This window comes from Bubalus bubalis, chromosome 2, assembly GCF_019923935.1.
Source record: "Bubalus bubalis isolate 160015118507 breed Murrah chromosome 2, NDDB_SH_1, whole genome shotgun sequence".
NCBI lineage: Eukaryota > Metazoa > Chordata > Mammalia > Artiodactyla > Bovidae > Bubalus > Bubalus bubalis.
In genome coordinates, this window is record NC_059158.1 from 154,056,262 (window position 1) to 154,070,570 (window position 14,309).

The following is a 14,309-nucleotide window of genomic DNA, read 5'->3' on the forward strand; positions in this document are numbered from 1 at the left end:
ATGACATTTATAATCATTTATATATGTCTTCATATCTGGTTATATAAAAAATAGTTATTTTCAAAGCAATCATAAAAGAATATTGAACTATGAAATAAAGGAGTGAAGAAGAATCTGTGCTTGTTTTTTGTGGAATAAAGGCTTTCTATAGTTCCTAATTTATGATTCTAAGAATCAGCTGACTTTGAGATGGTTATGCATTCTTTGGCAAAACAGATCTGAAAGCTGTCACTAATTCTGTCATTTATTCTCATTGTTTTCATTGTGCACTAAAAGATTAAAAGTAAAAACTGTATTTTGGAAGATTGACAGATTGTCTAGGCGTATGCTACCTTAGTTCCACAGTCAAATGCATTTTGCACAACGCAAGGTACACAGTGTTTTTCAGGGCAACAAAATAAGTCACACATCATTCCACACTGTCCAAACAACCTTCTTTCAAGCCAGGAAGATGAAAGAACTAAAGGTCAGTTCCAAATACAGTAAGGTAAAGAAAATGAGGCCATGTATGAGACAGTAGGAGAAAAGGAAGTTGAAAGAGCAAGATGGCAGGAACAGAGAGTCTGAGATGGAACCTTGAGATTGCCGAATTGCTGTTCTCAATCTCATTTACTTACAGTCCCTGAATTTAGGAGCAAATTTGGAAGGAGATGAAAGTATTCTAAGCTTAGAAATAATTGAGCTCCTGATAGTGATTGTGGGAACCACATATTCAGTGTGAATAGTAATTTGCTTATTTGACAAGATTTGAGTTTGCTCTATTCATGTATAAAATCAGAGTGATACACTTTATAAATGCCAAGTCACATTGTTATAAATTCCATATAAACCATAGGCATTTACATTTGGTCCTCCATATCCAGGGATATTCACAGATTCAGCCAACCATGAAATGAAAATATTTGGGGAAAAATTTCTAGAAAGTTTTAAAAATAAAAACTTGAATTTGCTACATGCCAGCAGCTGTTTACCCAGCATTTCCATTGTGCTAGGCTTTTATTTATTTATTTTTTATTGAAGTATATTTGACATACAGCTTTGTGTTACTTTCAGGTGTAGAGCAAAGTGCTTTAGTTATATATGAGTATACACATATATTATTTTTCAGATTCCTTTCCATTATAAGTTATTGACTTTACTTCCCTGTGCTATAAAAAAGGTTCTTGCTGTTTATCTTTTTTTATGCATGCTAGTGTATGCTTGTTAATTTCAAACTCCTAAATTATCCCTCCCCCACTTTCCCCTTTGATAACCATGTTTGTTTTCAATGTTTGTGAGTATGTTTTTGATTTTGTAAATAAGTTCATTTGTAATAAGTAATCTAGAGATGGCTTAAAGCATTTGAGGGGATGTGCATAGGTTATATGCATATACAGTACCATTTACTATAAGGGTCTTGAACATCCATGGAATTTGTATCCATGGGCAGGGAGGGTTCTGGGATAGTCGTCTGGGGAATAGAGGGACTGCTATGCTTAATTAAGTATAGGTCATTTATGGAAAATTGCCACTTTCTCATGTCATCAAAACACAAAAAACTGACTGAAAAGAACGTGAGAAAAGCCCACGTATTTTGGTTTGCATTTTGCTTATGCTATAAGGAAAAGACTGAGTTATTTTCCCACTAATCTTCTCATACGGGAGCTTTTTAGCCATAGGCTATGGTTTTGAGGACTTGGTCTTCATGATGAGAGATGATGGGGAAGAACGTTTTCGATCTTGGCAGAATCCTGATTGGCTCCTCAGTAGTGAGTATTAGACAGACATCAGGACAGGGAGAGGTCATTCAGACAAAAGGAGATGTACAAAAGTGTTCAGTTCAGTTCAGTTGCTCAGTCATGTCTGACTCTTTGTGACCCCATGAACCGCAGCACGCCAGGCCTCCCTGTCCATCACCAACTCCTGGAGTCTACTCAAACTCATGTCCATCGAGTCAGTGATGCCATCCAGCCATCTCATCCTCTGTCGTCCCCTTCTCCTCCTGCCCTCAACCCTTCCCAGCATCAGGGTCTTTTCCAATGAGTCAGCTCTTCGCATCAGGTGGCCAAAATATTGGAGTTTCAGCTTCAGCATCAGTCCTTCCAATGAACACCCAGGACTGATCTCCTTTAGGATGGACTGGTTGGATCTCCTTGCAGTCCAAGGGTCTCTCAAGAGTCTTCTCCAACACCACAGTTCAAAAGCATCAATTCTTTGGCGCTCAGCTTTCTTCACAGTCCAACTCTCACATCCATACATGACCACAGGATAAACCATAGCCTTGACTAGACGGACCTTTGTTGGCAAAGTAATGTCTCTGCTTCTAGGTTGGTCATAACTTTCCTTCCAAGGAGTAAGCGTCACTCACAAAACCTTATTAACTATTTTGCTTGTGACTGACTCTCATCCAAGTTACAGAGAAATCAAAAATTCTTCTAAAAACTACCCCCAAATCATTTATATTTTCTCACATATATCAGCTTGCAATTCAGTTTCTTGTCATGATCTGATTGTATAACTCAGTAATTTTCTGAAATAAGCAACTATTCCTTTTTATCCAGACATGTTTTAAAAAAATAACATTTTCTTTTGAGAAAAGCACCTACTTGGATTTTGGAAATAAAGACAGTAATGTATTTTTAATATTGGTCTAAAAAAATGAACATCTGATTCCCTGAGAGAAATAATATTAAGCATACTCATTTTACAAAAGAAGTAAAAGTGTTAAGAGAAATAAAATATATAAACTGTCTGTGATTATCCAGAGTTTAATTTGTATGCTTTTCATTTGGTGAATTATTCATATGCTTTTATTCTCTCTTTTTTAATCTTAATACCTACTTTTCTCTATTTTTCATACCTCCCAGAAAAAAAAAAGTAGATTAAAAATGCAGAAACAGAAGAAAACCCCCAAATCATAACAATGTCTGTTTTCTCTCTACTATTCAAAATAATTGTTTTTAGAATAGAAAGTTAAAAAAAAAAAACTAGCGTAATAGGAAGTAAAATTACTAGGAAAGATCAAAGAGTTCTGGGCATCTATTTTAAGTGTTTTAATTGATAGTCTTTTGTTTCAAATAGATTTTAGTCTAGAGTACTAATACTTAGGACTCTTTTGTTTGCTGTTTAAAACATGTATCTATTAATAGCTATAAAGTTAATATATCTCTGTAAGTAGAAACAAGTGAATATTAGAAATTTTGAGGAAACCTTATAATTTCAATAAATGTAGGTTCCCTGCAAGTTGGAAGATGGACTGATCACCTTTAATGATCACCTGTGACAGCCATATGGAAAGAAGGTCCCTTGGAATAAGGCAGAATGATAGATTGGATACAAATTACAGTTCTTAGGTAGAGTAGATCCGCCTTCTCCTGAGAGACAGTAATTTAAGATGATCCTACTAAAATGTAATGAGATGGTAATGAAGCATAGTAAATAAAAAGTGATACAAGATGTCTTATGACAAGGATTTGATGGTCTTATGTGCTAAGGGGCGGGGGGTGGTGCAAAGGTAAGAGCGAAGGAGAAAGATTTTACTTTTGAGTTATTTTATAAGTCAAACCTCCCACTGTTTCAGTCTTTTCCAAGAGGCTACCTGTGTAGCGTGAAAAGATAGAAAAACCCTAAATAGTTCCAGAGGTCCCAACTGAGCGCCTAAAGTGCTCACTGTGCTCTTTGTAGCAGTTTCTTAATAAGAATTCTAGTCTCTTTTTCAGTGGTTCTTCCTACCTTCTTAACTTACAACTTTCTGCATCTTGGGATCAAAAAAGTCCTTGAAGAGAAAACCATTGCTAAATATTGGGCTTATATCCCTGTGCCTTTCTTCTTTCCAGAATCCCTGCTGCTCAATTTTTGGTTTCTTTGGCAGCCATGAACTGCAGTTCATTATTTATAAATATTTATTGATTATCTATTACATATCAAGTACTGGACTAGAAGCTAGGTAAGAATTGAAAACAAAAACAGATGTGGTCTTTGTCTTCATGCAATTTAAAATCTACTAGAGGACTTCCCTGGTGAGTCAGAGGTTAAAGCTTCTGCCTCCAATGTGGGAGACCCAGGTTCGATCCCTGGGTAGGGAAGATACCCTGGAAAAGGAAATGGTAACCCACTCCAGTATTTTTGCCTGGAGAATCCCATGGACAGAGGAGCCTGGCGGGCTACAGTCCACAGGGTCGCAAAGATTCGGACACGACTCACTTCACTTCAGAGGACAGACATAATCAAGTAATTGCTTAAATACAAGTAGAACTGAAATTGAGTTAAGTGAAAGGAACTACAAGGTGCTGCAAAACCATGTATTAGGTAAAACTGACTTTGCTATGGAGGTCAGGAGATGACACTTTAATTAAGGATGAGTAAGGGGAGGAGGCGGAGAAGGCAATGGCACCCCACTCCAGTGTTCTTGCCTGGAGACTCCCAGGGACGGCGGAGCCTGGTGGGCTGCCATCTATGGGGTCGCACAGAGTCGGACACGACTGAGGAGACTTAGCAGCAGCAGCAGCAGCAAGGGGAGGAGGAGAGTGAAGAGCATTCCTGGAAAAGGGGGCACAGGTGCTAAAACTGTGTGCACCATGGAGAGAGTAAGAGATGGAGAGATGACCTGTGTTCCTAAAATGAGATAGAATTTTGGGAAATTTGATGTGTGATAGGTAAGATAATGCTGGAGGCCAGTTTATGCAGTGCCTTTTAAGCCATGCTAGGAAGCTTTGTCTTCATCCTCAGCGCAAGAGAGGTCTTTGAAAGATTTCAAGCAAGGGGATAATACAGTGAGAAATTCTTATTGGAAACAATGACCTGTATTCCATTAAGTATTATAATGTCAGTTTTGCTGTTGAAGAGTCTAAAATTCAGAAAGATTATCAGATATTCATGATCATAGCCCTATTAAGTGATAGAGTTGAGATGCAAACTCACACCTCTGTTTCTTGGCTTAGTGATCCTCTCTTTAACACAAGTTGCTTTCTGTGAAACAAGAGCACACATGGAAAGGACTTAAAGGTATAAACACTGCTGGTTCAGTTTGATGACCCCTGGAGAAGAGAGGTCAGTCTTAAGCTCTGTATTTTCAAACTAGAATAAAAAAGACCAGATTGGTGGAGAAATTGATGTTATGGCATATGGGGAGTAGCTGAAGGAACTAGGTAACTTTCTGCTAAAGAAGAGAAAGGTGAGTGGTTGGATCATGCCAATTATCTTTGGATATTAAAGAATACAAATTTACTCTACAGGACTCCATGGAGCTAACAAAGGCCAGTGGGGTTGATGTACAGGAAAGTACATTATAGGGTCTTAGAAGAATTCTCTGGGGATGGGTGTTATCAAACTCCAGGACTGTAGAATTTTTCTATTATGTAGAATATATGAGCAGAGCTTGATTGCTACTTGTGAATTACATTACAGAAAAAAATTATCCTTGGAACATATAAATGAACCCTGTGACACCTAATAGTTCTCCCAACTCATTTATGTGATTCTCTGATATATAAATAATTAAGTGTAGTATTTTGAATTTAAAATAAAATTTTAATTTTTTAAATGAAAAAATAAATTGTTTAAAATGAAAAAAAGTATAAAAATATACTAAAATGTCTATAAGGCAAGTAAATTTTCTCATATTTCAAATTACTCTTTAAAAATATGTCTTCATGTAAAATGATTTTTAAAAGCTGAGTTCTATTGTACTGTGGCAAATCAGACATACCAAGTTATATAAAAAAGATCAATTCCTTGAAAAGCTTTCTTGAGAAATATTGATCATTAATTTAAAAAATTAGACATGCTATAAATTGCTGTATATGTACAATAAATGGAGTTTTATTATCAAGTTTTTATGTCTAACTTGATTGTTGCTTTAAAATTGATGTTTCCTTTGTTAGAATGCTGCTGCTGCTGCTAAGTCGCTTCAGTCGTGTCCGACTGTGCGACCCCATAGACGGCAGCCCACCAGGCTCCCCCATCCCTGGGACTCTCCAGGCAAGAGTACTGGAGTGGGTTGCCATCTCCTTCTCCAGTGCATGAAAGTGAAAAGTGAAAGCGATTAGAATAAGGCATTGCTAATCTGCTCAGCATGAAGCTAGTAATGTTTCAAAAAACTACAGAGAGCACTGTCCTGTTAAAAAAACAAAAAACTATAAATGTTGAAGTTTTTCAAGTGAAGAATGATACCTGCAATCTGGGATGTTAATTTGTGATTGTTCACTGAGGCCTGTTTTACAGCCTTGTTACCAGTAATGAATATACCTTTTGCTTCTGCCACCAGATGGCAGAAGTAGGCATTATTAGCTAGGGGTTTACAGTTAAAGTGCTTTCATATTTTTTAAGTAATTGAATTAAATCAAAACAGACAATTTGAATGTTTTTAATAGCTCTTGTGACAAGTTTGGTAATGGTAAGATGGAAAATATTAGCCAAGTGAGACTTCGGAATTAAATTCATTGTAATGTTTTAAGTATTCCCTTAGAATAGCAGCCACCTTTATTAAAAAAAAAAAGTTTCACAATGAATTTCCATGGACATGTTTTAATGCATTGTGTAAAATTTGAATTATTTCTTTATAAATTGCTGTGTTGATATAAAGGCAGTCAGTGGAACTATAAATAGGGGTAAATTTTAAAGCCAGTGGACTTATAAATAGGGGTAAATTTTTAAGCATTATGTACATGTAAAGGAAGAAATGTATAATATAGTTATTAAGATATTAATAAATGATTTAAAGGAAAATTTAGAAGTGTTGCAAATAAGATTCAAACAAGTGCATGTATATTAATATAAAATTACCTGACAAACCTTAATAAGATAAAAAGATATTAAAATTAACTTATCTAGATCCTATTACAAAAGGATACATGACTTCTTCGATAAATAGCAAATGCTGTGACTTATCAAGAGATGTTTTTAAGGATCAGGAGGCATTAACTTGTTTTCAATATCAATTTATATTTTTCATATCCATTCACATTTTCTGAAAAAGCCTGCTTTCTTGTGTCCTCTTCAGCCCTCCATATCTGACTTATCATCCTACCCATGATAAAGGAAATATTCATATCTAGTAAGTTTATCTGGTTAGAGTCATTTATAAGGACAGTTTCTTTGCCACCCAACAGATTGTTTTGATTTTAAACTCACAGTAGCAAGTGACGAAGCTGACTGTGCTTTCCTTCTGAAAACATGCTGTTTCCTTGCCTTGCATAATACCACACTGCTCCATATCCCTTTTTACATTCCCTTTTATTTTAGTCTCTGGTGGGACGGGCTTCTGGTCCTTTATACTACCTGCAGATGTCAGAGACACAGAACAATTTGTTTTCTCTCTCAACAACATTTCTTTATATGGTGTCATTCACTCTTTCATCTCCAAATGTTACCTCTGTGGTGAAGTCTCCCAGACACCCACCCTAGCCCATTTATCTCCATTGACCTCCAGGCTCATATCAATTTCCTCCTTGAAATGATTCTCTTTTATTCTAGTATTGATACATTTCCCCTTTAGATGTCACTGACTTTATGTAGAGGCTAGGTTAGTTTTACTGCATAGCCTTCTACTTTGTGGTAAAAATGTAAAAAAAATATGCTGCAATAAAAACCACAACCTACATTTTCATCACAAGTTAAAAGATGACTGTACAATAGAGTGTACAGTTGTGAAGTATCACAACTCTCCTTCAGATGTAGGATATTTTTATGAGATAAATTTGTGATTTTATTAGCCAGTATAAATTTACAGTGACCTGTAAACTTTTTTGATCTAAAAATTTTATTTTCCATTACAGTTCAACAAACACACATGCATAATGCATTGTTGTTGTTTAGTCGATAAGTCATGTCCAACTCTTTTGCGACCCCAAGGAATATAGCTTGCCAGGCTCCCCTGTCCATGGGATTTCCCAGACAAGAATACTATAGTGAGTTGCTGCTTCCTTCTCCTGGGTATCTTCCCAACCCAGGGATGGAAACTGTGACTTCTGCTTGGAAGGCAGATTCCTTCCCACTGAGCCACCAGGGAAGCCATATTAGGTTCCAAAATCACTGCAGATGGTGATTGCAGCCATGAAATTAAAAGATGCTTACTCCTTGGAAGGAAAGTTATGACCAACCTAGGTAGCATATTAAAAAGCAGAGACATTGCTTTGCCAACAAAGGTCCGTCTAGTCAAGGCTATGGTTTTTCCAGTGGTCATGTATGGATGTGAGAGTTGGACTGTGAAGAAAGCTGAGTGCCGAAGAATTGATGCTTTTGAACTGTGGTGTTGGAGAAGACTCTTGAGAGTCCCTTGGACTTCAAGGAGATCCAACCAGTCCATCCTAAAGGAGATCAGTCCTGAGTGTTCATTGGAAGGACTGATGCTGAAGCTGAAACTTCAGTACTTTGGCCACCTCATGCGAAGAGCTGACTCATTGGAAGAGACCCTAATGCTGGGAGGGATTGAGGGCAGGAGGAGAAGGGGATGACAGCGGATGAGATGGCTGGATGGCATCACCGACTCAATGGACATGAGTTTGGGTGAACTCCGGGAGTTGATGATGGACAGGGAGGCCAGGCGTGCTGCAATTCATGGGGTCACAAAGAGTCGGACATGACTGAGCGAATGAACTGAAACATATATAAAAATGAAACAAAAGTTTCACCAAAAACATGCCTTGAGTGTTAATTTTTTTGAAACCTTTTTTTTTTTTTAAGCAGTCTTAGGTATACAACACATCTGATAGAAAGTACAGAAATTCCCCCATGTACCCCTCCCATTACATATATAGCCATTGTCAGCAGAGTGGTACCTTTTTAAAAAACCAAAAATGAACTCCACTGAACATATTATAATCACCAAGGTGCTCAGTTCATCTCAGGGTCCACTTTAATGACATGAATAGTGTTGTACATTCCATGCATTTGGACAGAAGTATAATGACATATAGCCTTCTCTGATGGCTCTGATGATAAAGAATCTCCCTGCAATGCAGGAGACCTGGGTCCAATCCCTGGGTCGAGATGGATATAATGACATGTATCCATCATTATAATGTCATTCAAAATGTTTTCACTGCTCATTAAAAATTCTGTACTCTGTATTCCTCTCCCCATGAACCTCTGGGTACTATTGATCTTTTTACTGTCTCCATAGTTTTGCCTTTTCCAGAATGGCATATAGTTGGAATCCATTTTTAATTTTTTTCTCTCTCCTTGAAAAGAAAGGGTCAAAGCTCTTATAGGACCACTTATGGCCCACCAGAACCAAACAGACTCTAGGTGGCAAGCTTCCCCACTGAATACTGTAGCTTTTCTTCCAGTATCAAGTCCTGCCCAGCAGCCACGTAGAGGTACAGGGGGACACCCCCTAGTTATTCATAGGAAGGTCATACATTTTGTGCCCCTTGTCACAATGAACCCAGATTCCTGTCAGCTGTGTTATAAACACATGAGCCATTTCTTCAGGTCCCCTTCTGTGAGCACACCCCACAGAACTAAGATATTAATAAAGGATTTTGAAATTTTATTTCTGTATAGAGCGGAAGTAGCTATATAACTGAGGTATGATTTAATTTACCAATTAGACTATTCAGGGCTTAAATGTAAACTTGAGCTAGTGCGTGCATGCTCAGTCGTGTCTAACTCTTTGTGACCCCATGGACTGTAGCCCACCAGGCTCCTCTGTGGGGTTTTCCAGACAAGAACACTGGAGTGGGTTGCCATTTCCTACTCCAGGGGATCTTCCCAGCCCAGGGAGTGAACCTCTGTCTCTTGAGTCTCCTGCATTAGGTGGACGGGTTCTTTATCACTGCAGTCGCCCCAGTGCATGTTAATTCACACAAGTGTTAATTCATAAATTTTTTAAAGTAGGGATTCTTAGTTTATACTGGTTGTTTTTTTATATCAAAATACCTATGAACTTGCATATATCTCTAATATATATTTTACACTTATTGTTTAATCTGGCTTGGAGTGGGAAATTGCCAAGAGTCATTCCCCCTACAAGGCTAGTTAGTGGCCTATGACATATCTTGGTGTGAAATATTTTGCCCAGCTGAAAACAGGAATGCAGCAATGGACATTCTGATGAGAAGAATGTGAGATGTCCAAATTTTGGCAAATTAAAAAATTATGAGAATTTAGTTGGAAGTCCATAAGACGTTATGACATTGTCAGGCAGGTGTGAAGAAAAAGAGAGTGAGCTGCACAGTCAGGAAAAGAAAAGGAAAATTTATTAAAGGAAGATGATAGGGTGACTGGCCCTTAAGAAGAACCAGCATCTGCCTTTCTGACAGGGTCTTTCTTATACCCCGCCAATGAAAAATTCTCTGAAGGGATGGTTAATTTTTAGCCTGTAGCTGAATCCTGCAGCCACGTGGCCAGAGATCTGGAATCCGGTGGTCTCGTAGCCTTGAGAAGGTAGATGGCAGTGGAAAAACAGAATGTTATTTGGGAAATTTGGTCAGTCTCAAGGGTCACTGTGACTTTATTCTTTGTGAGGTCAACGTAATGAGCCATTTTAACAATAAGCCCCCATGTAGGCCCTATCAGACATAAGTCTTCATAAAAGACAAGATAATATAAAAGATAAAAGTTTTCCAGAAAATATATTTATCTCCTAACTGTATCCAAATGACACAGATGTGGGGACATGTCACCTCTTCAAAGAAGGAAAATCTCAGGTTAGCCTTTTGATGAGAGAGTTTGAAGATACAGAGAACACATCAGAAGGGCTTGAGAAAAGGAAGTCAGCATAGCAGGAAGATTAAGGGACAAAGAATATCAGAGCATGAGGGTTTGGGAAAATATTTGCCTTTACTTTGGTGGTGGAGGGTTGCTGGGATGGTGGCATAACTAATATTACTTGACTCTGAAGCCAAATCCAGCATGTTAATCTCAGCGTTTTGGGTGAAGTAGAAAAGAACAGCTTTATTGCTTTGTCAGGCAAAGGGGGACACAATGGACTAAATCCCTCAAAACTGGAGAGGATGGTGAGGAATTTTACAGTAATAGTTCAAAGAGGGCATGATCAGCTCATGAACATTCTTCTGATGGGTTGGTGGTGAAGTAAGTGGGAGTCAGCATCGTCAACCTTCTGCTTCCAACCGGTCTGGGATCTGTGTGCTTGTGGGCAGGTAGTTAACTTCTCCCACCTGGTAGGGATTTCAGCATCTGCAAAACAGCTCAAAGATACTGACAAACCTAGACAGCATATTAAAAAGCAGAGACATTACTTTACTGACAAAGGTCTGTCTAGTTAAAGCTATGGTTTTTCCAGTGTCATGTATGGATGTGGGAGTTGGACTGTGAAGAAAGCTGAGTGCCAAAGAATTGATGCTTTTGAACTGTGGTGCTGGAGAAGACTCTTGCATCAATCCTTAAGGAAATCCTAAAGGAAATCAGTCCTGAATATTCATTGGAAGGACTGATGTTGAAACTCTAATACTTTGGCCACCTGATGCAAAGAACTGGCTCATTTGAAAAGACCCTGATGCTGGGAAAGATTGAAGGCAGGAAGAGAAGGGGATGACAGAGGATGATATGGTTGGATGGCATCACCAACTCTATGGACATAAGTTTGAGTAGGCTCCGGGAATTGGTGATGGACAGGGAAGCCTGGCGTGCTGCTGTCCATGAGTTTGCAAAGAGTCTGACACAACTGAGAGAATGAACTGAACTTAACTTAGGGGGAGCCAGAAACTGCCCCAAGGCTGCATTTTTGTTTCTTTTGACTGTTCCTCCCTTGCCTTTCAGCATCCCCTCCCTTCCCTACTTAGCAACAGTTTGAACCTGCTTCTTGGTACTCAAGGAAGATCTTGGAGGCTGAAAGAAACCTATTTCCTGTAATCAAAGAAATGGGAGCTACAGAAAGGCTGTTGTGTCCAGGAGCCCCACAGGGTCATGCTTGGTTTCAACTTCAGATATTCGGATATCGGCTTCAGATGTTTTGATTGTGGAACTGATTGAGAGTCCCAGATAATATCTGGTCCACTCTTAGTAGAAATGTGAAGGTGCTGATACTTCAGAGTTGCTCTCAATGTCTTATTGTTCAGAAGTACATTTCTGTTCTGGAACAGTGAGCAGGGTCCTGTAGGCTTCCCAGGTGGCTCAGTGGTAAAGAATTCATAGCCAACATAGGGGAGGCAGGAGACTGTTTGATCCTAGGTCAGGAAGATCCCTTGGAGGAGAAAGTGGAAACCCACTCCAATATTCTTGCTGGGAAATCCCATGGACAGAGGAGCCTGTTGGGCTACAGTCTGTAGGGTCTCAAGGAGTTGAACATGACTTAGTGACTGAGCCCAGTGATGAGTAAGGACTACTGTGGGGTAGCGTTTGGCCCTCCTTTTGATCCTGGCTTGTGTATAATGTGGAGAACAAGAGAGAATTAGTGATAAACTTAGGCCATTCTGGAAATCTTGTTTTCTTACTGACTTTTATTAGCTATGAAAAAGAAGCAATAGTTAATGCATATACTTTTAAGAAGAATTCAAATGTATTGTTATTTAATTTTTATACTTTTCTGCTTATTTTTAAGCAAAGACTTCTCTCCTGGATTAATAGTGTAAACGTTAGGGCTTGTCACTCAATATACCTCTTGGGAATACAAAATCTTTTTTATTTACTAATGACTATAATTAAGGTACATGTTTTCTAAAAAGCCAGCAATCAGGCTCCATAATAAACATACGATACTGTTAGCTGTGAAGACAAACCAGGGCACGATGAGGGTTTGCCTTCCTTTCTATTTCCCTCCAGTTTACATCCTTATAAACCTCTTGAATACCCTGTGCCTGTGTATGCAAGTGTGCTTCTGCATGTAATATGGTCATGACAGCACAAGAGTGGTAGGCTCTCAGTGCAGTGAGGAGGACCAGTGCTCTCATTTGATGACAAGCTGGGAGTTTTCCTCTTTGGATTCTCTTCTCCATTCCTTCCCATCTTTTCATCTATTCCCCGGCACACTTCACGCCTGAAAAGAAAGGAGATGAGGTGAAAAGTGTAAAAGTGCAGCTAGAAAAAGAACAAAAGGCAGATGTGCCCCCTGACTTCTGAGAAGGAAATGCAGTCTCCCAAGTTATGGCATTTAGTCAGGCAGGTGACTGAGGCCTGAGATGATTTTATACTGATGATAGATAGATAAAATGTTTATTTTTTGTTTCTGTTGTTTAGTCACTGAGTTGTGTCTGACTCTTTGTGACCCCATGGACTGCAGCACTCTACATTTTCCTGTCCTTCCCTGTCTCCTGGAGTTTTCTCAAACTCATGTCCATTGAGTTTATGATGCCTATAATCCTAACATAAAATGAACTGTAACTATCAGTAAAATTGCTAATGAATGGCTTTAGCATGGTAGGTCACTGGGAAAAGTCAATAACCTCCCTACTTGACCTCCCTAGAGAATAGGGATGGGCCTGTCCAATGACACCCCACTTCAGTACTCTTGCCTGGAAAATCCCATGGAAGGAGGAGCCTGGTAGGCTGCAGTCCATGGGGTCGCTAGGAGTTGGACACGGCTGAGCAACTTCACTTTCACTTTTCACTTTCATGCATTGGAGGAGGAAATGGCAACCCACTCCTGTGTTCTTGCCTGGAGAATCCCAGGGACAGGGGAGCCTGGTGGGCTGCCATCTATGGGGTCGCACAGAGTCGGACACGACTGAAACAACTTAGCAGCAGCAGCAGCAGCAGCATCCTGGAAATTGTATGGAGGTGGCTGGACAGCATGGGTTGACTGCTGCAGGCTCCTCAAAGAAGTTCAGGCAAGTAGAAAGAATATAGAAAGAGAAAATACATAATCATGATTTCAGGGTTAAGGGCAATTCAACAAAAGCTAAGGAGTGGGTATAATAGCAGGAATCAACAGCACAGCAAAAATGAGATAGGGACCAAGAAGGGGGAGGTTCAGAGTCACATAATGAGAAGAACTGGGGCCCTTTACTTGCTTAAGTTCAGTTCAGTTCAGTCGCTCAGTCGTGTCCGACTCTTTGAGACCCCATGAATCGCAGCACGCCAGGCCTCCGTGTCCATCAACAACTCCCAGAGTTCACCCAGACTCACGTCCATCGGTCAGTGATGCCATCCACCCATCTCATCCTCTGTCGTCCCCTTCTCCTCCTGCCCCCAATCCCTCCCAGCATCAGAGTCTTTTCCAGTGAGTCAACTCTTGGCATGAGGTGGCCAAAGTACTGGAGTTTCAGCTTTAGCATCATTCCTTCCAAAGAAATCCCAGGGCTGATCTCCTTCAGAATGGACTGGTTGGATCTCCTTGCAGTCCAAGGGACTCTCAAGAGTCTTCTCCAACACCACAGTTCAAAAGCATCAATTCTTTGGCACTCAGCCTTCTTCACAGTCCAACTCTCACA

The 14,309-nt window shown here is 39.4% G+C and overlaps 1 protein-coding gene and 1 non-coding gene across 2 annotated transcripts in view; one reads left to right on the forward strand and one right to left on the reverse strand.

Annotated features, from left to right (window-relative positions):
* SPAG16 (sperm associated antigen 16) overlaps positions 1-14,309 on the forward strand; it is a 1,086,909-nt gene that overhangs the window by 452,364 nt on the left and 620,236 nt on the right. The window lies entirely within an intron of this gene.
* LOC112583131 lies at positions 9,309-9,434 on the reverse strand. The gene has a single exon (XR_003107475.1). It is a non-coding gene; the product is annotated as a small nucleolar RNA SNORA11 (small nucleolar RNA).